The sequence below is a fragment of the Cavia porcellus genome, unplaced genomic scaffold (assembly GCF_034190915.1).
Source record: "Cavia porcellus strain 051 isolate PalLab524CR breed Dunkin Hartley unplaced genomic scaffold, mCavPor4.1 scaffold_6, whole genome shotgun sequence".
NCBI lineage: Eukaryota > Metazoa > Chordata > Mammalia > Rodentia > Caviidae > Cavia > Cavia porcellus.
Genome location: NW_026947489.1, coordinates 22,616,637 through 22,640,170, shown reverse-complemented (window position 1 = coordinate 22,640,170; position 23,534 = coordinate 22,616,637). Strand labels below are relative to the sequence as shown.

The 23,534-nt window shown below is 44.7% G+C and overlaps 1 long non-coding RNA gene across 1 annotated transcript; it reads left to right on the top strand.

Moving 5' to 3' along the window:
- Positions 1–11,919: 11,919 nt before the first annotated feature.
- Positions 11,920–22,492, top strand: LOC101788862 (uncharacterized). Its single transcript, XR_216406.4, has 3 exons — positions 11,920–12,318; positions 14,346–14,468; positions 16,719–22,492. It is a non-coding gene; the product is annotated as an uncharacterized LOC101788862 (long non-coding RNA).
- The last annotated feature ends 1,042 nt before the right edge of the window (positions 22,493–23,534 follow it).

Here is a 23,534-nt window from a genome sequence, read left to right as displayed (position 1 = left end):
GCACAGCACTAAAAAGTATCAGCAGCCTGACTCCGCTCTTGGTTTATTTATTTTTCACTTGTTTTCAGTGGTCCTGGCTTCACATTTGAGCTGCATGCTCAGCCTGCTCCATTGAATGTCCATCCATCTGTCTGTTCTGCTTTCTGGCTTTTTTTTTTTTTTTTTTTTGAGACAAGGTCTTGCTGTGTAGCCCCAGCTGCCTGCCAGCACACAGTGATCCTCCTGCCTCTTGTGTGCTAGGGTTACAGGTTTGCACCACAGTGCCCAGCTTGTTTTATTTTTGGTTTTGAGATAGAGTCTTGGTCAACTGCCCAAGCTTGGCTTGAAGGCATCATCTTCCTGTTCGACCTCCCAGAGGGCTGGGATTGCAGGTACGGGCTGCCACACCGATTTTCCACTTGTACTTAACTGCTTGTGAGTGTGTTTAATTACTGTGTCATCAGTCCATATCTACATTAATACCCGAGATTACTAAGTCTAAAGAGGAGGCTTAGTAGTAATCCCTGCTACTCAGTGGGTGGTACTGGGTCTAGCAGTATTTAACAACTCTTGGGAGTTTGTTAGAAAAGCAGAATCTGAGGGCTGGGGATTTAGCTCAGTGCTATAAGCACCTGCTTGAGGAAGCATGTAGTCATGAGTTCGATCCCGGGTACCAAAAAAAAGAAAGAAATGTGGAATCTTAGATTCTATACTAGACCTGCTGAGCCAGAGTATGTTTGTCGTTTTTGTTTTTGTTGTTGTTGCCAGGCAGGCGCTTAGGCCACGGAGCTAAATCCCCAGCCCCTGGTTGTTGTTTTTTGGTGTTGTTTTGTTTCTTTTTTGGTACCAGGGACTGAATTTACAGTCTTGCACGTGCCAGGCAGGTGCTTGTGCTACTGAGTTAAATTCCTGACCCTTTGTTTTGCTTTGTCTTTTTTTTGTATTGGGAATCAAATATTTTTGTGTTTTTTTCGAGATAGGGTTTCATTATTCATTTCAGGCTGGCTTTCAACTCACTTGTAGCCCAAGTTGACCTTTAACTCACAATGATTCTCCTGCCTCAGTCTCCCGAGTGCTGGAATCACAAGCCTGCACCACTATGCTTACCTTTTTTTGAGATAATTCTTTTTTTTTTTTTGTACCAGGAATTGAACGCATGACCTCATGCTTGCCAGGCAGGCGCTTATGCCGCTGAGCTAAATCCCCAACCCCCACCATGTTTACTTTTTATATCAAGCTCCCGGTGACTGCTGCTTATACTAAAGTGTGAGAAGTGGTTTGAGCCACGCCCTTTCTGATTGCAGGGCCTCAGTTCTTCCCAGCCTCCCCTGGAAAATCCTTGCCTTTTCCTCGGGATCCCAGATGTGTCTTCAGCAGGCACCTGGCAGCACCACCCCTGGGCAACAAGCTGGCAGGGGACCTCTGCTTGGTTCTGGCCACACACTGCTGCCCACAGTGTCCCTCAGCTGCCATGGGTGGCACCAAAAAGCAGCCAGAAGCCAATTCCAGGAATTGTCATTCTTCGCCTGTCCCCAGGTTCCTCTGCACCAAAATCTTCTCTTTTCTCCTCTAAAGAATAAAGGGAGAGCCAGGCGTGGTGGCGATGCCTGTAATCCCAGCACTCAGGAGGCTGAGTCAGGAGGGTCAGTTCAAGACCAGCCTGGACAATAAAGTGAACTCAAGGCTAGCCTAAACCACATAGTGAGACCCTGTCTCAAAAAGACAAAATAAAAGGATAAAGGGGGATGCTGGTCCGATGGCAATGGGTTATCAGAACTTATTAACATTAGTGTCACTAAAGTTGGTATACCACCCCCCCCCACTGCTAAATTTTACTGGCTTAAAAAAAAGAATAAAGGGGGAAGCCAGGTATAGAGGCACACACTCGTAATTCTAACATGTAGGAGGCTGAGGCAGGAGGATCCCAGTGAGTTTAAGGCCAGCTCTACATAGTGAGTTCAAGGTCAATCTGAACTGCATAGTGAGACCTGGTCTCGAAAAACAAAAACAAACAAAAAGGAATAAAGGGAAAAGCACCAGATGCCACTAAGCAGGCGTCTTCGAGAGTGGAGGTATCTTGTCTCTCCAGAAAGGTCTGAGCTCCAGCTTTTACACAGCCTAGAGTTCTATTTCAGGAAGGATATGTAGCCAAAGCATCAATGGTGAGGGCTTTTGGCTGTTCAGTTTTTGTTTTTGTTTTCTTATCTTCCCGGATAGTAGTCTCTCTCTCTCTCTCTCTCTCTCTCTCTCCCCCTCGTGCTTGCCAGATGAGCGTTTACACCACTAAGCTAAATCCCCGGCCCACTCTCTTATTTTTATGTACCTCTATTTTTTTTGTCATTTTTTTTGAGACAGGATGTCACTATGCAGTTTGGGATTGCCTTGAGCTCACTTTGTAGTCCAGACAGGTCTCAAATTTGCAATGATCCGCCTGCTTCAGTCTTCTGAGTGCTGGGATTACAGGCATGAGCCACCACACCCAGCTCTCTATTTCTTAAACAATTAATTCAGCCTGTAACCCTAGCTACTAGGCAGCCTGAGGCAGGCAGATCCCAGGTTCCAGGCCAGCCTGGGCAACTTGACAAGAGACTGTCCCAAAATGAAAAAAGGGGGCTGGAAGTTTAGCTCAGCGGCATAAGCGCCTGCCTTGGAAGTAGACACTTGTGAGTTCGATCCCTGGTAAGAGATGTTGCTCAGTGCTTATCTTTCTGTATCTCCCATATAGCCATAAAAACAAAGATAAGTGCTTGTTAGAGGAGATAAGGACTCTCTGACTCTTTTTTGTTTCTTTGTTTTCTCTATGATTCCAACTTCCATCTTTTAACAGAGAATTTCTGCCCTGCAAAACCTAGTGTATGACAGTCAAAAGACTCCTTACAGGGACCACAGTGCACAGAGTGGTCTTTGATAGGGTTGTAGGGTTCCAGACAGGAAAGGAAGTCATCTCAGATGGTGCAGGCATGGAGGGAGGACCTCTAGAAATTGTGCAGTGCCCCTACCCCCAAAAAGGGCATGTGGACCCCTATTTTTTTTTTGGTACTGGGGATCGAACTCAAGACTTCACGTTTGCCAAGCAGGCACTTACACCGTTGAGCTAAACTTCCAGCCCCTAAGTTTTGTTTTTGAGAAAGTTCTAGCTATGTTGCCCAAGTTGGCTTTGAACTTTTGGGCAAGTGATCTTCCTGCCTCAGTCTCTGGAGCAGGTGGGATGATAGATTTGAGCCATTTAACCTTAGAAGAAAATTTAGAGTTAGAAAGAAAGAAAGAAAGACAGCCAGGTGGTGCAGGCCTATAACCCCAGCACTGAACAGCCTGAAGCAGGAGAATCCTGCAAGTTCAAGGCCAGCCTGCGTACAAAGTGAGTTTACAAGCTAGCCCCAACTACACAGAGAGAACCTGTCTCAGAAAACCAAACCAAAATGAATAAACAAACAAAACCTGTGGCATAACGGTATGCGTGGGAAGCCGATTCACAATGTCTCAATAGCAGCTAAGAAGATTCTTATTCTGGGCAGTTTACCAATTTACCAGTTAAAAATAAAGTCTCAGGAAAAGAAAAATAGTCTCTTAGGGCTCAGTAAAATGATCAAATGTCCTTATGAATGCTGTCGTTCCCCTACACCCCTTCTTCCCAAGACATTAAGTACAATGCAGGGGGGTGCTGAGTTGGGTGTGGGGGCACACACCTGTGATGCCAGCACTTGGGAGGCTGAGGCAGGAGGATCGAAAGCTTAAGCCCAGCAAGGCCTTTTCTCAAAATGTAAAACAAACAAGCAAACAGTCTAGAGCTATAGCTCCAAATGGTCCAGTATATAAATAAATATAAATAAAGGTGACACAGGCGCTTGGCACTCTGTCAGAAGGAAAACACCCTAAAAACCTGCCTCCCCCCTGGGCCTGCAAGGTGCCCATGTGATCCTGACTTCTGGCCCTGGAGTCCTAGTGCCAACCCTCCCCGCTGTCCTGGGGCTGGTCTGTGTGGCCCAGAGCTCCCAGCAGTGTCACTCTGACAGCAGGTGAGAGTTCCAGCTCCTCTCTCTCCACGCTGAGTAGAGGCTCCCAGTGAGGAAACAGCCGCTGGAAGAAGCTCAGAACCAGAGTCCCCAGCCACAGCCACACTCCAGACACTGCAGCTCAGTGACCTCTGCAAGTCCCGAGAGACCCTTGGGCTAGGACAGCCAGCTCGGCCAGTCTGGAATCCCCACCCACACCAATTACCCCTGGAACCCCTTGTTATTTAAAACCACTATGTGTGGCGGGTGTGGTGACTCACATTGGTCATCCCAACATTCTGGGAGGCTGAGGCAGGAGGATGGGAAGTTCCAGACTACCCGGGGCCATTTAGTGACTTAGCAAGCACCTGTCTCAAAGCAGAAAAGAAAGGAATGGGGGTATATCTCTGTGTGAAGGCCCTGGATTCAATCCCCAGAACCGCCTAAGAAAAAGGAAGGAGAAATAAACAAGCCCAGCTTGGACAATTTGATAACGCTAGGCATGGTGGTACACACCTATGGTCCCAGCGTTCAGGGGCTGAGGCAGGAAGGTCACCCCAATTCAAAGGCAGCCTTGCTACATAGTGAGGGCAAGGCCAGGCTGAACTGCATAGTCAGACCCTGTCTCAAAAAATTTTTTTCTTTATTTTATTTTTTTGGAATTTGAAGCCAAAAATTTGAGGCCAGCCTGGGCAATAAGGCAAAACTTGATACACACATACACAAAAATTACTGATATTGGGGCTGGAGATTTAGCTGTGGCGTAAGCACCTGTTTGGCAAGCACGAGGTTGTGGGTTGTGAGTTTGATCCCCAGTACAAAATAAAACAAAATAATAAAATAGTTGATATCACCTGTCAAAAAAGTACACTTAACAAAATATTTCTTTTCATTCTCCTGGAAATCTTCTCAGGTTCTCTCTGAGCCTTCACTGTCTCCTCCCCGCCACACCCTCCTAACTGCTGGGCTCCTCCACTCTGATGGCCACCTGGGGGTCACACTCCTGCGTCCTGTCCTCCACCGACTCCTCTGTCCAGCATCTCTCTCGCCCTTGTCCCGCACTGGAGCGGGAGTCTGGCGAATGCTGAGGGCAAACCAGACAGAGGCAGGGGACTGGCAGGAGAGGCAGGGGTGGTTCCCACCGTGTCCTGGGACTCTCCTGTCATCTCCATTTCTCTCTCCTTGTCAGTCGATTGAAGAGACACAGAAAACCTTCTGAGGACAAAATACCAGAAAACCTCTCGAGGGCCAGGCCCCAGAACACCTTTAAGTCCTGAGTGTGTCCCCAGGAACGAGGCTGGCCACCCCCAGCCTCCAGGAGCTCTGAGATCCTCCGGGGCTCCACTAAGACTTCTGTGTGCTTCTTTTAGCTAACCACAAAACTCACTGCAGTGGAACCCAGAAAGTTGCTTATAATGGAGTGAACCCCTAGATGCTCTGGGGTAGCCATGCAGATGGCTCCAATTAGGGAGCAACATAGCTACAATGTCACTATCTATATAATAACAAACAAACAAACAAAACACTTGCTTGGGAATTTTAGCTCTTGTACAGTCCATCTCCCCGCTGGGCCGTGAGCTTCATGCAGGATGTGAGTCCTGTGGGTGCCCACAGCACTCACAAGGATCTTAAGTGTAGAGAGACCCCAGAAGGTGCTGGAGGGTGCACCTTCCACATCCGCGGCAGGACTGGTGGGACTTTCCTATGAGCCATTTGGCTGGTGATTCTTTTTTTTATTGTTTTTGTTTCCCCCAAAGCCATTTTATTTCAAGGAGAAAAAGAAAAATATGAAAGAAAAAAAACTGAAACAAAATTTTAAAACACGTCATCAGGGACAACAGTAGTATATTCATTGCACATTGTCATCCCCAAATATTCACCAGGAGCACAATTATCCAAACAACACTAGCACAAACCTTTCTCTTTGGCAAACTCAGAGAACTCAGTAGTGTAACTATGTTACCTATTTTTATATGCATACATGTGTACACATATACATATGTTTTATTTTTAGTTTATCACACTAGTGAGATAATATGATGCTTACATATGTGTGTCTAATATTTTTCACTAATCAGTATGGTCTCAAGTTGCATCTATTTAGCTCTAAAAGTATTAAAATACTACATCTTTTTTATCCATTCCTCAGCCAATGGACATTTAGGGTGTCCCCAAGATCTGGCTATTACAAATTGTGCTGCTATAAACATAGTGCACATTTATCATCATGGTAATGTTTTTTTCTTTTGGGAAGATACCCAGAAGGGGGGTAGCTGGGTTGAATGGGACCTCTAGTCCTAGTTTTTTGAGGCATCTCTATACTAATTTCCACAGTGGTAGCACCAGTCTGCATTCCCACCAACAGTGGAGAAGAGTTCCTTTTTCCATACAGCCTCTCTAGCATTTGTTATTGCTTGATTCCTTTTTTTTTTTTTTTTTTTAAAGAGCTTTTTTTTAATTTCAAAGAGTTGATTTTGGGGCTGGGGGTTTAGCTCAGTGGTGTAAGTGCCTGCTTGGCAAACATCAAGGTCATGAGTTGGATCCCCTGCACCAAAAAAAAAAAAAAAAAAGAAAGAATTGATTTCTTGATAGTAGCCATTCTTTCTGAGGTGAGATGGAATCTCAGTGTTGTTTTAATTTACCTCATTTGAATGACCAATGATGCTGAACATTTTTTCACAAGGTTATTTGCTGTTTGTATTTCTTCATCTGAAAAGTTGTATATTCATCTCAGATGGCCATTTTTAATTTAATTTAATTTTTTGGAACCAGGAATCAAACTCATGACCTTGTGATTGATAGGCAGGCACTTATGCCACTGAGCTAAATCCCCAGCCCCCAGATGCCATTTTTTTAAACTTTTTTTTTTTAATAGGTACCGGGGATCAAACTCACAACCGCCTACTTGCAAGGCAGGTGCTTATGCAAGCTGAGCTAAATCCCCAGCCCCAGATGCCCATTTTTAAAATTGGCCTTTAAATCTAGGAGGATTGGTTTTTTTGAGTTCTTTACATATTCTCAATAGTAATCCTTTGTCTGAAGTACAGATGGCAAGCATTTTCTCCCACGTTGTACATGGTCTCTTCACTCTGTTGGTGGTTTCTCTTGTGCAAAAGCTTTTCAATAGGGTGAGATCCCATTTGTTGATTCTTTTTGATGGTTCCTGTGCAACGAGGGTTTTGTTCATAAAGTCTTTGCCTACACCAGTGTCTTCAAGAGTTTTACCTACTCTATCTTCCAGTAGATTTAATGTTTTTGTTTTATATTAATATCTTTGATCCATTCTGATTTTAGCATAATACGTGGTAAAAGAATGGGTCCAGGTTTAATCTTTGGCATGTGCAGAGCCAGTTTTTCCAGCACCATTTATTAAAGAGGATTATCTTTCTTCCAGTGAATGTGTTTGACACCTTTTTTTTTTTTTTTTTTTTTTTTTTTTGGTCTTTTTGAGACAAGGTTTCACTATGCAGTTCAGCCTGGCTTTGAGCTCACTTTGTAGCCCAGGCTGGTCTCGAACTTGCAACGGTCCTCCTGCCTCAGCCTCCCAAGTGCTGGGATTACAGTATGTGCTGACCGGCGCAGCTCCAATGAAACAGAAGACAGGAGACGCTTTTGTGGACGACAGTTAACTGCTAGTTTATTTACGCGGGCTCTGGTTTATATATTCGGCCGTGACCAATCACAGGCTGCCACAAGGAAGCAGGGCGGGAATGGGATGTAGGCTCCGGCTACTATATCCAGCTGTGGCCAATCAGGAGTGGCCACAGAGTATGGAGTGAGCACGAAGTGCACACGGGTTGGCTAATTTAAAGAGGGAGGTAGCGCATTGCGGAAGCTGGCGTGGTCCTTAGTCCCGGGTGGGGTATGGTATGTTGAGCGCCTGCGCCCAACAATGTGCCACCATGCCTGGCTCTGTGTTTGGCACCTTTGTCAAAGATAAGGTGACCTAGTATGTCTGGGGTTGTTTCTGCATCTTCTAATCTGTTCCATTGATCTTCAGGTCTTTTGTTTTGTTTTGTTTTGCAAGTACCACATTATTTTTATCACAGTAGCTTTATTGTATAATTTCAAGTCAGGGATTGTGATGCCTCCTGTCTTGTGTTTGTTACCCATGATTGTCTTTGCTATTCTAGATCTCTTCTGGTTCCAGATGAATTTTAGGATTGTTTTCTCTAATTCTGTGAGCTATGCTATTGGAATTTTGATTGGGATTGCATTGAGTCTGTATAACAGTTTTGGAAGTATGGCCATTTTCACTATATTGGTTCTTCCTACCAAAGGGCACAGGATATCTCTCCATTTCTAATATCATCTTCAAACATTTTTTCAGAGTACTGTAGTTTTCAATGTAAGGTTTTACATCCTTTCTTAGATTGATTTCTACGTATTTCATTTTTTGGATGTTATTGTAAAAGATATTATTTCTCTGATTGCTCTCTCAGTGAGTTTGTTATTTGTGTACAGGAAGGCTATTGATTTTTGAGTGTTGCGTTTGTAACTAGCTATGCTGGACAATTTGCTACAGTCTGTTTGCCAGTATCTTATTGAGGATTTTGGCATCAATGTTCATTAGAGAAATTGGCTTGTAATTATCTTTCTTAATTGGGTCCTTCTCTGGTTTTGGTATCAGGGTATTGCTTGCTTCCAGGAATGAATTTGGGAATATTGCTTCCCTTTCAATTTCATTAAAGAGTTTGAGAAGTAGGGGTGTTAGGTCTTCTCTAAATTTCTTGTAGAATTCAGCAGTGAATCCGTCAGAGCCTGGACTTTTCTTTGTTGATAGGTTTCTAATTATATCTTCAATTTCATTGATTGATATTGGGCTATTTGGATTTTTATAGCTTGATTTAACTTTGGTAATTCATATGTATCTAGGAATCTGTCCATTTCTTCTATATTTTCCATCTTATTAGAATACAAGTTTCCAAAGTAGGTGTAGATGATTTTCTGAATTTCTGCAAGGTCTGTTGTGATTTCACCCTTTTCATTCCTAATTGCATAAATTTGAGTCTTTTCTTTCCTTTTATTGATAGAGTTGGCTAAGGGTTTCCCAATTTTATTTAATCTTTCAAAGAACCAATTCTTCAGTTCATTGATTCTTTGTATTTTTTTTTTAGTCTCCAGTGTATTAATTTCTGCTCTGATCTTTATAATTTTCTCCCTTGTAAGAACTTTTAGTTTAGCCTGCTCTTCTTTTTCTAGAAGTTTGAGATTCACCATTATTTGCTCATATGTGCTTTCTGTTTTTCTGATATGGGTATCTACTGTTATAAATTTGCCTCTTAGGAATGCTTACATTGTATCCCACAAGTTCCAGCATTTGTATTGTTATTATCATTCAACTGTGAAAACTGTCTAATTTCTTTTTCCTCTCCTCCTCCTCCCCCTCCCCCACCCCCTCCCCCACCCCCTCCCCCTCCCCCTCCTCCTCCTCCTCCTTCTTCTTCTTCTTGTGGTACAATGGATTGAACCCATGACCTTGCACTGCCAGGCAGGCACTTATGCCACTGAGCTAAATCTCTGGTGTCTAATTTCTTCATTAATTTTATCTGTGACCCATTGGTTGTTCAGGAGGATGCTATTTAATTTCCACGTGTTTATGAAGTTCTTGTGGTTTCCTTTGGCATGGACTTCCAATTTCATTGCACTGTGTCTGATGGTATGATGGGATAATTTCAATTCCTTTGCATTTACTTAAGCATGTTCTGTGAGTCAGTATATGGTCTATTTTGGAGAATGTTTCATGTTCAACTGAGAAGAATGTGTATTCTGATGTTGTGGGTTGGAACATTCTATAGACATCTACTAAGTCCATTTGTTCAAAAGTGTGATTTAGTCCGAACATTGCATTATTCATTTTTTGTCTAGTTGATCTGTCTTTTTGTGACAGTGGGGTATTGAAGTTTCCCAATATAATTGTATTAGAGCATATTTGATTTTTCACATCTGTTAGTAATTATTTTATGTAGTTGGGTACATTGGGATTTGTTGCACATATATTTATGATTGTAATCTCTTCCTCTTGAATTGTTCCCTTTATGACAATATAGTTCTGGGTTCTGAACTCAGCTGGCCCTTCTCTAAAATGACTCCCAGCTAATCACTCTCTCTCATGGGAGAACTAGGTCCTCTGCACTCACCACCAGCCAGTGCAGACCTCTCTGCAGAAGCCTCCGAGGTCACCAGCTGTCACAGTCACCGTGAGTGGGCGTTCCATTTTTACACAGCTCCTCTCATGCAGTGAATCCTGTCTCACAGTGAAGGTGCCACTGGCTACTGCATTCTTCTTCCTGGAAGTTTTTCTTTTCACTCTCCTTGTGGGCTTTAATTCATACTTCAGATTCTTCCTGGATCCAGAGGACCCACTTCCTTCCTTCTTGTCTTCCTCATGATGCCATATTCCAACATCTGGATGGTGACTCTCAAAGAGGCTGTTTTTTCTACTGCTTTCTGCTCTGCCGTCTTCCTGGAAGTCTTGGCTGGTCATTCTAAACACTGAACAGTCTGTCCTGAAAAGTTTGTGTTTTATGTTTCTTTTTTTTTTTTCAGACTATACTCATAAGTGATGTTTCTTTTTTTTGACACATGATTTCACTGTCTGAACTTGTGGCCTTGAACTTGTGCTAATCCTTCTATTTTTGCCTCCCTAATGTTGTACCCCAAAACAAAGCCCCAAGATATTAATCAAAAATGGGGGGGGGCCAAGATGTCTTTAAAAGAGTGCTTTATTTAAGCTGGTTTCCAGCGGCACAGTGCAGATGGAGTTTGCAAAGCTGTGCAACTGGGTTAGAATTTTGACAGATTTTTATAGCTCATTTATGATTAGCTCATTGACCACTTAAGTACATAGCAATGAGAAACAGAAACAAGGTGGGCCTTTATTTGTTTCTCTTTGCTTGAGGTCAGAGGCACTTCACAGTGGGTGGTTAGCCAATTCATAGCCCTTGGTCTGCCAATTCCAGGAACATTTTTCTCTTATAAAAGGAACAATGGTTGACACAGCATCATTTATCTCTTACAAAAGGAACTAAGGTTGACAGAGCAAACAGGTTTCTCAGGGGACGACGCATACAGAACAGTGTGATGATACAGTCACTCTATAACTATGTGGTTGGTGCTTCATGGTTACTAGGGTAATGTGCACAGCACAGAATGACAATACTGCTAATAACTTTTTAATTAACTATTTTTGCTAATAACTATCTTTTTAACTTTGCCTTTTAGTTTTTTAGCATTTTAGTACAACACCTAACACTGAGATTGCACCACCACATCCAGTGAACTCCATTTTAAAAATTTCACTAAATTGACAGAGTGCACAGGTGTGTTTTCCTAGGATAAAGGAAGGCTTTTCTCTCTTTCCTTTATTTTTTTTTTTGTTGGTTTTTTGAGACAACATCTCACCATGTAGCTAAGCCTGGCCTTGAACTAGCTAGGTAGCTCAGCTGGCCTCAAACTCAGGGCAACCCTCCTGTCTCAGCCTCCCTCCAGCTGAGATTACCATTGACTTGGAACCCAGGAGGCAGCAGATCATCATGAAGACTCTGGCCATCCACAGTGAGGTGCGGATTCTTCAGAAGAGGAACCACAGTAAGGACAGAGGAAGGCTGCTGGGAAGACAGAAAAGCCAGAGTGGTGGGTCCTGTTGTCTGGTGAGGCCAGGAGGTTTACATCTGCAGATCCCACCCTGGAAGTACAGCATTTGGATCTGGCCTTCAGCTCTGAGAGGCCACGGAAGCAGACTGGTAGCTCCACAGTGGGGTTTAACTTTTGTTAACTCTTGGAACTGAACGCACAAGGATCTGTGGACTACATTTCCCCAGAGCCATCGCAGTGATTGACAGCTCCGTCACCCAATAGACGTGAAGAGTTTCCAGTCATGGTAACAGAAAAGCCAATGGGAAGGCCCTAGAGGCGGTATTTTCAGGCCTCTAGCTGTAAAACCCAGAGTCCCACTGCTCTGTCACTAAATCTCAGTTGGGTTCTAGAAAGGACTGGCTGCGCCGCGGGCTGGGCGCGGCTCGGCCGCGGAGGACTCTCACTTCCTGTTTCATCTACGCCAAGGATGCTGGCTTGGCTTGGGGCGGTGAGTGAGCCCGGACCGGAGACCGCAGCCTAGAGGCGTGGAGGGGGGCGGCGCGGAAGGGATGAGGTCTACACCGCGAGGGGGAGCGCGTCCTTCTGCTCTGCCTGTTCCTCAGCGGTGACCCTCTGTGGCTTCCTGTCTTTTGGGACCCTGTGGCCGCCTGGAGCACTGCGAGGAAGAGCCGCTGTAGGCCACACCCAGCCGTCACAGTCGTATTCATAACCCCTGCGAGCCACAGCCCCTAGCGCCTCGAGGCTTCAGGTAACACCTGCACCCCAAAGAATTCTAAGATTTGTCTGTCAATCGCGAGAGGGCTCTGCCCTTCGGAGTTTATGAGAAACACAGACATGAAATCTATACTCAAATCTCTTCTTAAATTTTTTATTCCCTAAGGCACTATTTTAATTGTTAAAACGTTAAACAAGAGAAATGAAATGTGTTCATATAGTTTTTTTTTTTGGGGGGGGGTCCTTGAACACTCAGTAAATGAACAATAGCAATGTCAATTAATACATAAAATTTTCCATGGAAAGTTTATATGTAGGTGTAGGTAGTAGACAGTTTTTGTTTGGTTGGTTTTGTTTTTATCCTTTTGAGTCGGGGTCTCTCTATGCAGTTCAGGGTGGCCTTGAGCTCACTTTGTAGCCCAGGCTGGTCTCAAAATCACAGTGATCCTCCTGCCTCAGCCTCCCAAGTGCTGGGATAAACAGGTCCTTTGATTGGTGGGGTAAAAGATACGAAAGACTGGAATCTTGCGAGGGGGATTTAGCTTCAGCAGCATAACTGCCTGCCTGGCAAATGTGAGGTTGTGAGTTCAATCCCCGGTACAAAAAAAGAGACTGGAATTTCCTCTCCTAGATTAATTCTCCCTCCACTGAGATGCAGAATTCTTTGTAAGTGGTAATGGATTAACTGGGTAACTTTTTTTTAAGCATTATTTTATTTTATTTTATTTTATTTTTCAAATCCATTTTATTTCAAAGAGAGGAAAAAAAAAACAAAACAAAAAAACGAAATTCCAAAACACATCAATCAGGGGCACCAGTGGTACATACATTGCACATTGTCATCCCCAAATCATAGGATGAAAACTTGTTTTTAAAAAAAATTTTTTTTGAGACAGGGTCTCACTATATAGTTCAGGATGTCCTGTGTAACCCAGGAAGGCCTTGAACTCCTGACAATCCTCCTGCCTCAGTGTCCTGAGTGCTGGGATTATTGGCATGCAACAATACAGCTAGTGTTACCAAATACTCTTTAAGAGAGAAACATATTTCTTTGTGATATCTAATGCCTTACATTGTATTAGTTGCTGAATGAATTGCTGATCCATTCAATAATGAACACTGACCATGCTCCCAAACATAATTGCTTTATGATAGTGCAGTTAACTTTTAAATGTAATGATAGTTTTCAGTCCATAGGGGTTATGTTTTGTGCTTCTCCATTGGATTTTACTTATTTTTATGTTATCCATATGGTTTTTTTGTTTGTTTGTTTGGGGTAGTGTGTGTGTGTGTGTGTGTGTGTGTGTGTGTGTTTGAAATAGGGTCTTGCCACATCTCCCAGGCTGGCCTTGAACTCACAGTGATCATCCTGCCTCAGCCTTCTGAGTGCTGGAAATCACAAGTGTGCACCACACTACTTGGCTCCTATGTCTTTTTTTCTTCATCTCTCTCTTTTTTTAAAACCCATGTCTTTTTAATTCTCCCTTTGGACTCTCTTTAAATCTTGAAATAGAATGGTACCCAGCACAGTTCCTCCTGGGGTTCTGTAGTGGCAGAGAATAGAAAGCTTTCCAGAAGTTGAATTATATCTGCAAACTTTGTCCTTTATTGAATCCCTTATGGAAACTTTATCTCAGAGTTAATGTATGCAAAAGCCTGAAGGTCCTCTATATGTATTTGAGAGGTTCAGGCCTCTCTTAGTGGAGAAAGTTGGCCATAGGGAAGGATTACTTTTTATAAAAACTGAAGAAGAGTGGCACACACCTGTAATCCTGGCACTTGGGAGGCTGAGGATTCCAGGAGAATTGCTGGAAATTTGAGGCCAGACTGGGCTATGCAGTTCAGGATCACCCTGAGCTACATAGTGAGGCCTGGTCTCAAAAAAAACAAACACAAAAATACCCAAAACACAGAATAAGAAAAGAAACCCTCGTGTGGTTGACAGATTACCTCAGGGCTCTTCTAGTCCTTTTTGTTTGTGTATCCTAGTGTTTACCCTCTGGATTTCCAACACAGTGAATAGCTAAGGAGCTATTGGTGCATATTGATGTCTTGTTTTAGAGACTGAAGACCCTCAAACATATGGCTGTGGACTTCAGGGAAGAGTGGGTTACCTGGACACTGCTTGGAGAATCCTGTTCAGGGATGCCACCCAACTTGGTTAGGAGAATGGGCTCTCAGAGGGTAAGGGTGCTTTTCTTGTCTGTCTGTCTGTCTGTCTGTTTTGAATTCCCTGTGTAGTTCAGTGTGGCCTTGAACCCGCTATGTAGCTCAGAGTGGCCTCCAACTCATGGCAGTCCTCCAATCCTGTGTCAGCCAGGCAGTACTACTATCCCCAGTGCTTCCCCCTTAGACTGAAGACTTAGAGACCCAAGAGGTCTCAGGCCTGTGGACCTTGGTTTCTTAGGAAGCCAGGCCTCTGTGAGATTTAATTGTTGCCTCCCAGACAGAAAAGGATTATCTCCCATCTTTATGGTACTCTATGTTCTTAATGTTTATTGCTCTCTCAATAGCTTACATAACTCTGTGAGAGTTGTGCTTCTCTTCTGCTTTTCCAGCTAACAAGCCTGACATTCAGAAGCTGCAAAGTTGAAAGCATAACCCAGGACCTGAGGAAATGAAAGAACCGATGTTTTTCCCTGAAACTTGAAAACAAACAAAAATTACTTCTGGGCTCTTTCTACAATATTTAGATAGGCCAGGGATGTAGCTTAGCAGTAGAGCCCTTGCTTAGAATACTCAAGGCTCTGGGTTGAACAGAACAATCAATGCACCCATCCCATGGCTCCCCTTACCTTCATAGCTACTCCACATGTCATATGTCATTGCTATAACTCAAATTTCTTTGGTTAAAGGTAAGCTTAAATGTTTTTCATATATTTAAAAGCTGTTTGTGTTTTTCTATTTATTTACTTTTTTTGTTTTTGTTTTTTTGGTATTGGGGATCGAACTCATGACCATGCGCTTGCAAGGCAGGCGCTTATGCCTTGAGCTAAATCCCTGGCCCCATTTACTTATTTTTGAGACAAGGTCTCGCTAAGTGGTCCAGGCTGGCCTTGAACTCAGTATGAAGTTGTGGCTGGCTTCAAACTCAAGGCCAGCCTCAGCTGCAGCCTCAGCCTCCCAAGTGCTGGGATGACAGGCGCACAGCACCACACCTAGCTTGTATTATTTTTCTCTTTCTCATGGCTCTATCACCTGTTGCCATTCTGGGAAAATTTTAAGCCTAATCTTATAGTTAACTTCCTTGATTCTTTCCCAGGGTGAGGTCAAGGGACTTTTGTTTCCAATAACATTACTTCTCTGTCCAAGTTTAGCCTGGTGCCTTCAGAAAAGAGTTATGGTACACCTAAGCATGGCCTCTGTGCTGCCTGTGTTCTCGACCTAGCGAGGAAGGAGAGCTGGGCTCGGCCTCACCACCTCCGTCCCACCTCCGTTGTCCTCCTTCCCTCACAGGATCCCCAGAGCCAGAGCTGTCCCCCGCTGGAGCAGTGGGAGGTGCCATGGATCCTGCGGCTCCTGAGCTCTGAGGCCAGGACAGTCCTGAGGGAGGTCACCCTGGTGCCATGTGAATGCTGCCTGGTGGGAGGAGGACATCTCAAATTTCAGCCTTTTATAGATGAAGGATTTGGAATGTTTCCCTCTTTATTTTTACAGAAAAAGGAAAAACATGCCTATGGCACGTGAGACCAGACTCTTGCTCTATACTTCTCTTTGTGAGTGTAGCACTGGGGACTTGAATCCAGGGCTATCCCACTGAGCTACATCTCAAGCCTTTTTTATTTTTTAATTTAAGGTAGGGTCTTTCCAAGTTGCCAGGTTCAAACTTGCTGCCCTCCTGCCTCGGCTTCCCAGAGTGCTTCTTGTTATAGAAGTTCACCTTTCAGCCAGGTATGGTGGCGCATGCCAGTAACTCAGCACTCACTTGGAGAAGGTGAGGCAGAAGGATCACCAGTTAGTGAGTTAGTGGACCATATCGCAAAAAGAAAAACGAAAAAGAAGGGCTGGGATGTAGCTCAGTGCGAAGGCCTGTATTTGATTGCTAGTATCATACAAAATAGTTTGCATTTCATTCTTTGACCAGTCAATTAAGAACTGATTGAATAAAGTCTTCATTTTGAGTAAACATTTCACTACTGCCTGAACTATATAACATCTTTGAAAGGAATTTCCTGATTTTTATAATATGTGAATCTCTGTCTCTTCTCTGTCTCTCTCTCTCATCGTGGGGATGGAACCCAGGACTTTTTGTGTGCTGGGCAAGTACCCTGCAGCTGAGCTGCTCGGTGGTCCTTAACAGCATTTCCCAAAGTGAAAAGCAGAGTGCTTACATTAGTTGTAGTCTGCCTCAGAGACAGTCATTTCCATCACTCTTACCACCTTCCCATTCTCTTTTCTGCCAAACGTTGAACTTTTTTTCCGTTGATTTTTCAGACTTTGAGCATCAGGTGACAAAACTCCATCAGGACATTTTTGAAACAGCAGAACACTATGGAAGGAGAGCGCTCTTAGGAAATATTTCTCAAACTGCCAGTTGGGGAGGAAACTGGAGGTGGGCCCTGGAAGTGAAAGGGCCTCAGAGGAGCCTTCCTGGAGAGGACCAGCAGGAGTCCTCTGCCCAGGGGAGAGACTTGAACCAGCTCCTGGGAGGTATGTGGGGCAGCAGCCTGTGTGCACGGAATGTGGGGAGAGCTTTAAGTAGAGGTCCATCTCATGAGGCACCGAAGGACTCACACTGGCCAGAGGCATTACGAGTGCATCGAGTGTGAGAAAGGCTCCAAGCAGAGCCAGACGTTGTCACTTGCCTCAGAACACACACAGGTGGGAAGTCCCGTCAGCGCTGGGAGTGTGAGAAGAGGTTCAGTGACAGCTCGACCCTCACAGACATAGAGGACCCACACTGGGGAGAGGAACTCCACCTCATTGTGCACCAAAGAACACACACAGGAGAGAAGCCCACAGGTGCCTTCAACGTCGTAAGAGCTTTAGTTGAAGCTCACATTTCATCACCCACCAGAGGATCCACATGGGGCTGAAGCCTTATAGGTGCAGTGACTATGAGTGTTTTAGCCAGCGCTCAGCCTTGGTTAAGCACCAACGGACCCACCCAGGGAAGGACCCACGAGTGTGACCAGTACGGGAAGAGCGCTCACTTCACAATGTATTCCGGCAGAAAGCGCATCCTCTGGGCCAGCAGAATACTCATTTGTTTTAGAAAATATTCTTTAGCAGTTCTTTACTCCCTTCTAAATTTCCAGTACTACTGTTTTCAGATCCCTCAAAGGGAAGAAACACAAATATGGGTGGCTCAAATCAGAAGCCAGTCTGTTCTCTTTCCTGTGTTACAATGAGCAGGACAAACTCGGAGCATCCGGATAATGTTCTGAGTGCAAGACATTCCTGCAGTGTGTTAGCCAGCTCGTAGGGAAGTTGGAGTTTAATAGTTGCTGCCCAGTGACTAATGAGAGGGGAGAGAATGTGGGCTGTAGATCTTGTGGAAACCATCGAGGAGGTGCTCGATCTGATGATTAATATTTGAAGGCTTGGGCTGTAAGTGTAGCTCAGTAGCAGAGCACTTGCCTGGCATGCACAAGGCCCTGAGTTTAATTCCTAGTGCTGAAAGCAACCGAGGTCATACAGAAGGCCTTTAATGCAGTGCCTGACCCTTAAAAAGATACTCAGGACAAGCTTAGCTGTTTTTAATCAGCCTTATTAATCAGTCAGGAATTTATTAGTGTATCCACCCCAGTCCAGAATTTGCAAGAAGGTCGATTAGAACCAGAAGGTTTGGGGTCTGAACACATACGTTCCACAAAATGGAAAGTCTCTCCCAGCCTGCTGCTGGGCGGGTATTAGTCACAGTTGTCTCGGCATCGTGACAAAGCAGAATTAGCCTGAAGGATGTTGTGGTTTTGTGACTTAGAGGCTGAAAGAATCTCAGAAGCTCTGGGCACAGCAGTATATGGGAGGTGGGGATTGTTCTGTAGTCATCTGAGGCATAGGAAGACTCCTGCCACAAACCAGCCCAGGGGGATCTGGAGGAGGATTATAAAATCCTGGAAGCAAAACTGCTGAGACTGTGCAGTGATGTCACAGGGCCGCTTCCTGACATTTAACTGAAGGAACTAACTCGTTTGCTAATTTGCTGGATCAGTAGGCCCCTTTGGTTTTAGGTTAGAGCAACTCTGGTCCTTTCAGAGCCATGTATTTTATGGGCCCGTACCTGCCTATATTTAATTGAAATAAGTTGAAGGAAGTCAGTATAGTGTGTTGGACAGGACACCAGCGTCCTTGAGAAACAAAAATATTTGATTCCTGGCTCTGACACTTCATTTTGCCTGACCCTCACCTTCCCTCAGCCCCACGTTCTACCTCCCTTACCTGCCTCACAAGGTGGCAGTGAGGATCTGAAACCCACGCACGCACACACGCTTTGTCGGTAAATTTTAAATGTAATGTCTCCGAAGTTTAATAGTACAGTATCATTGCTATAGTCTATTTCCTCAAGGTCTGGCTCTCTCTTTCAGTGTCCCATATTCTCCTGGAATGAGGGGATTGTCTTTACTGTCTTGAAAATGCTAGTGGAGCCTGGTGGCACCTGTCTACAGGAGGGCCACACAAAGTTCAAGGGTAGCCTGAATTTTAAAATAAAAAAAGAAGAAGAAAAGAGAAAAGAAAACGGCATTGCTAGCTGACATGAGTCATCATGAGTCACACGGTTAGGAGGAGAGCCAGATCTGCTTGCTGGCCACAGACTTCCAGTCTGGAGTCTTGGACAGTGCGGATCTGACCAGCTCTTGGGATTTGCTAGCATGGGTCTGAGACTCTACCTGACCAGAGGACCCATTTCCACTGAGCCCTGAACCTGGCAGTGACAGAGGGAGGTGGCCCGAGTCTCCCTTCCCCTCTCCTCTCCCGCTCCCTCTCTCCTTTCCCTGTCTCCCTCTTTTCCCCTCCCTCTCTTCCTCTCTCTCTCTTTCCCCTCTCCCTCTCTCTGTCTTTCCGCCTAACCCCCTCTCCGTCTGCTTCTCCCTCCATCCCTCCCTTTCTGTCACTTGTTTGTTGAGGAAGCCTAGTTGAACCCTAGTGTATCCCACTATTTTGTTCATAGTATACTATGGGGTTTCTTTAACTTGTGCCTCTTTCCCCTGCTTTCCTGGTACTGGTAACTGGTTCTAGAGGCCTGATCAAATTCAGATATTAATGTGTCAGAAACACTCCACAGAGGACTGAGTGTGTAGCTAGTGATTGAGCACTTGAGTGTCCCGTGCAAGGTCCTAATTGGATCCCTAGTACAGCAAAAGAATAATAATAATAATACTGATGATGATGATAGTACTCCACAGTGACCTGACATCCATCAGGAGATACGTAGTATCATAGTATTATCTTGTCTCTCTTCTTTTTTTTTTTCAAACTTTTCAAATTTTTTATTTTTTATTAGTAAATGTTTGCAATACCTAATGATTACATTCCTCATGAGAATTATTACATGCATATAATGCTTCTTAATATTTTTGTTTTGTTTTTGGTACCAGGCTTCGAACTCAGGACCTAGTGCTTGCCAGGCAGGCACTTATGCTGCTGAGCTAAATCCCAGCCCTTTTGTCTGTCTTCTTGTAATGTCAGCAGCCATTAGCCACTCCTTATTTCATCTGGAATTAGTAAATGGTGACATTTTATTTTATTTTATCTATTTTTTGAGATAGGGTCTCGCTGTGTAGTTCCGGCTGGCCTTGACTCACTATATAGCTCTTAAACTCACAGTGATTCTCCTGCCTCAGCCTCCCAAGTGCTGGGATCACAGGTATGTGCCACCTGGCTGTGGTATTTTATTTCTATGATTCCTCCTTTTTTTCTTAGTTGGAATATTCTATAAAGTAAACTCCCTTTTATCTACTATTTAGTTCCCCTAAGGTAAGACATAACACCATAGCTGCTTAACTAGAACCCTTTGTTTTTTAATATTACTGTCTCTATTTTAGCCCCTGGGACCCAGATCTCTATGCCCCTCCTTTGGGAGATCCTGTTCTTACAGGAAATTTCTATCCATCTGTAAATCTCATAATAACTTTTCAAATGTGCCCTGTTGCTCTTCTCTTACTCCCTCCTGGGGTGTCTAGGTTTACACAAGTCCGAGCTGCAAAGAGCATAGTAAATACTCAAGTGAATCTCTAACTTGTTTCCCAGTAATATCTTGGCCCAAAGCAGGAGAAAAAACTACATCCTTGTTAGCTGGGAGTGGTTTGTATCCTTGTTTTGGTAATGTGAATATAAACCATCTTCCTTTATCTACCCAGGTGTTGCTCTAAATCAACACCATCAGTCTGTCAACAGTTTATAAAAATCTGATGAGAAGGTGGGACCAGAGCCCAGTGGCAGAGCTAAGGAGCAAGTAGCACACGTGAAATCCATGAGTCTGTCTGCACAGGGCTGGGAGTGCTTTGAGCAGGAGGAGCTGCAGAGGAGTGCAGCGGGAATGAGGGCCCTCCGAAGTGAAATTCGGAGAATGCGCACTGGATGGATGTGGGTCCTGAAAGGGTGTTTGGTGAGGGGAGGCAGTTGGAGGACATCTGAGGGATGCAGAAGCTACATTATTCACAAAAGCCCTTAAGGACTGTGATTTGTGCTGTTTGTCTAGGAGCGAGCTGGGGTTAGGTGGAGGATCTGGGAATGCACGGAATCGGAGGTCAGAAGAGGCAGCCTCAAGTTTGGGCAGCTGCTTTGCAGCCCCTTGTCCACGTCAGGTCCATTCACCATGCTAGGCCCCAATCAGAGAGTTGAATCAGATAAAGATCCCTTCAGGCTCTAGCAGTTGACAGACCTGAGCTAGGCATAGTGGTGCATGCCTGTCATGCCAGCACTCAGGAGGCTGAGGCAGGAGAATTGCTGCAAGTTTGAGGCCAGCCTGGGCTACAAAGTGAGCTCAAGGTTAGCCTGAACTGCATAGTGAGACCCTCAAAAAACACATCTCCCACAAACCCGAGGCCTCAATTCCATCCCATGTAGGGGGCAGTTGCTTCCACACATGTACCTTCCTGTTTAGAGAGACCCAAGCCCGTGACCTGGAGGCCTGTCCACTCCAGCTATGGTGCCTTAGGCTCCCAGGTTCTTTTTTTTTTTTTTTCTTTTCTTTTTTTTGTCTTTTTCCTTTTTATCGGTACCGGGGATCGAACTCACAACCGCCTGCTTGCAAGGCAGGTGCTTATGCCGCTGAGCTAAACCCCCAGCCCAGGCTCCCAGGTTCTTAGAGGAAAGGCAGAACTCATAGTTGCTGTGGAAATCTGTGGACCTCCCCAGCTCCGGCCCCTCACACCTTGTCAGGAAATTGAGTCTTTCTCCTACCTGTGTGTTTTTCATGTCCTATGTCTACAGGTTGCTGATGCTGGGAGATGGGAGCTTTCGAAGGGCAAAGCTTTTTACTTGCAGGGAATATTAAAGTGGCCTCTTCAGCATACATTCCCTTTGCTTCTGCCCTCTGACTGGACAATTCACTTCTTGCTCTGTGTATCCTCCCTCACCCCAAACTTGAGGTCACCACCCAGTGCTCTCAGGGTCCCCTCTTGGGTTCCTCTCAAGGAATCTTACTAACCTCTCCAGTTCCTCTGCCACTGTCTGGTCCAAAACAACTGAGGTCACCCACCTGAAATCCTCTAACAGCCTCCTAACTGAGCTCAATTTTATTTTTGCTTTTGTTTGCTTTCACAGAAGTCAGCACAATCTTCTAAAATTCTAAATCTAGGGTGGGGATACAGTGCAGTGGTAGACTGCTTCCCTAGTACATGTGAGTTTGACTCCCAGCACCACAAACAAAACAAAACCCTAAGTCTAATCACACTATCTTCTTGCTCCTATCATTGGCTTCCTATTGTATGTATGTATTTTGGTACTGGGAATCAAACCAGGACCATGCACTTGCCAGGCAGGCACTTAATGCAGCTGAGCTATATCCCCGGCCCTTCTTCTTGCTTTTAAAATGAAGACTCAAGTTCTTATCCTGATCTAGGAACCCCTGGGTTTGGTTTCCTCCTGCTTCTGGCCACTTCTCATGTCACCTGGCCTGTCCCTCATGAAGCACCTGTGTCCTCTGCTCTGTGGCCACACCCAGGTTGTGCATACCATAGAGCCTTGGTACAAATACTCCCTTCTTCTCCAAAGGTTGCTCGCCCAGATCTTTTTGGAAGTAAATTATAGGCATGCGCCCCAAACCTGGCTCTTGTTTCCTTTCTTTTATTGTAGGTGCTCATTAATGCTTATTGCTGCTTGGATGTTGTGCCCGAGGCAGGAGGATACACAAGTTCTAAACTAAATTGAGCTACATAACGAGCTCAAGACCAGCCTGAGCTACAGAGTTAGACTTCATGAAAAAAAAAAAAAAAAAAAAGCTTCTTAGATGAAGGAATGAATGTGCACTCAGAGGCAAGGAGCTCACTGTGCTGGAATGCATCAAAGTGAGATACAGCTAGAGAAGTGACTGAGGTCACACCAAAGAGCCTGGCAGCCACCAAACCAAGGATTTTAGATCTTCCTGTCGGGACCAGATGTCACTGCTAGTGGTTTACCAAAAGAGGCCTGAGCAGCGCTGTGCTAATAACAGCAAGGAGAGAAGGTGACAGCTTTGAGACAACACTTGATGGCATGTTTCTGACATGCAGCATCTCCAACCAAGCACCATGGCGGGCACGGGACACTGGGACAAAATGGAGACATTGCTAAACCATCTTCCACCCCCAAATGGTCCTTCCTAGCCATATGCGCATCCCCTTACTTCCCGTTTCACCCAGCTTCCGCTCATGCAAGCCGTCCGCAAGGCCACCATGTGGGGTTCATGTGCCCAGCGTGCTCCTGTGCCTGGACTCAAAGGTCTTAGGGTTTTTGAGTCTGACCACCTCTTGTTTGTCTTCTTCCCATAACACCTCTTCTCTGTTTATGGGATTGGCAGAATTTTTCTCTTGAAATTCTCTTTTTCCTTGATGATGTTGAGCCATTCTGCATTTCTGTCTTCTCCTTCTCAAGTCCTTTCCTGCCTCCTCCTCCTCATCCTCTCCTTTGATGTCCCTGGTCCTCTCCATACTCTGGCCCTGGTCCTTGCTCCTCTTTCTGTGTCTGTCTTTTCTCATTCTTCACATAATCTTGTTTTTCTTTTCTTTTTTTTTCAGTACCAGGGATTGAACTCATGACCTTGTGCTTGCCAGGCAGGCACTTATGCTGCTGAGCTAAATCCCCGATCTCTCTTCATATAATCTTTTT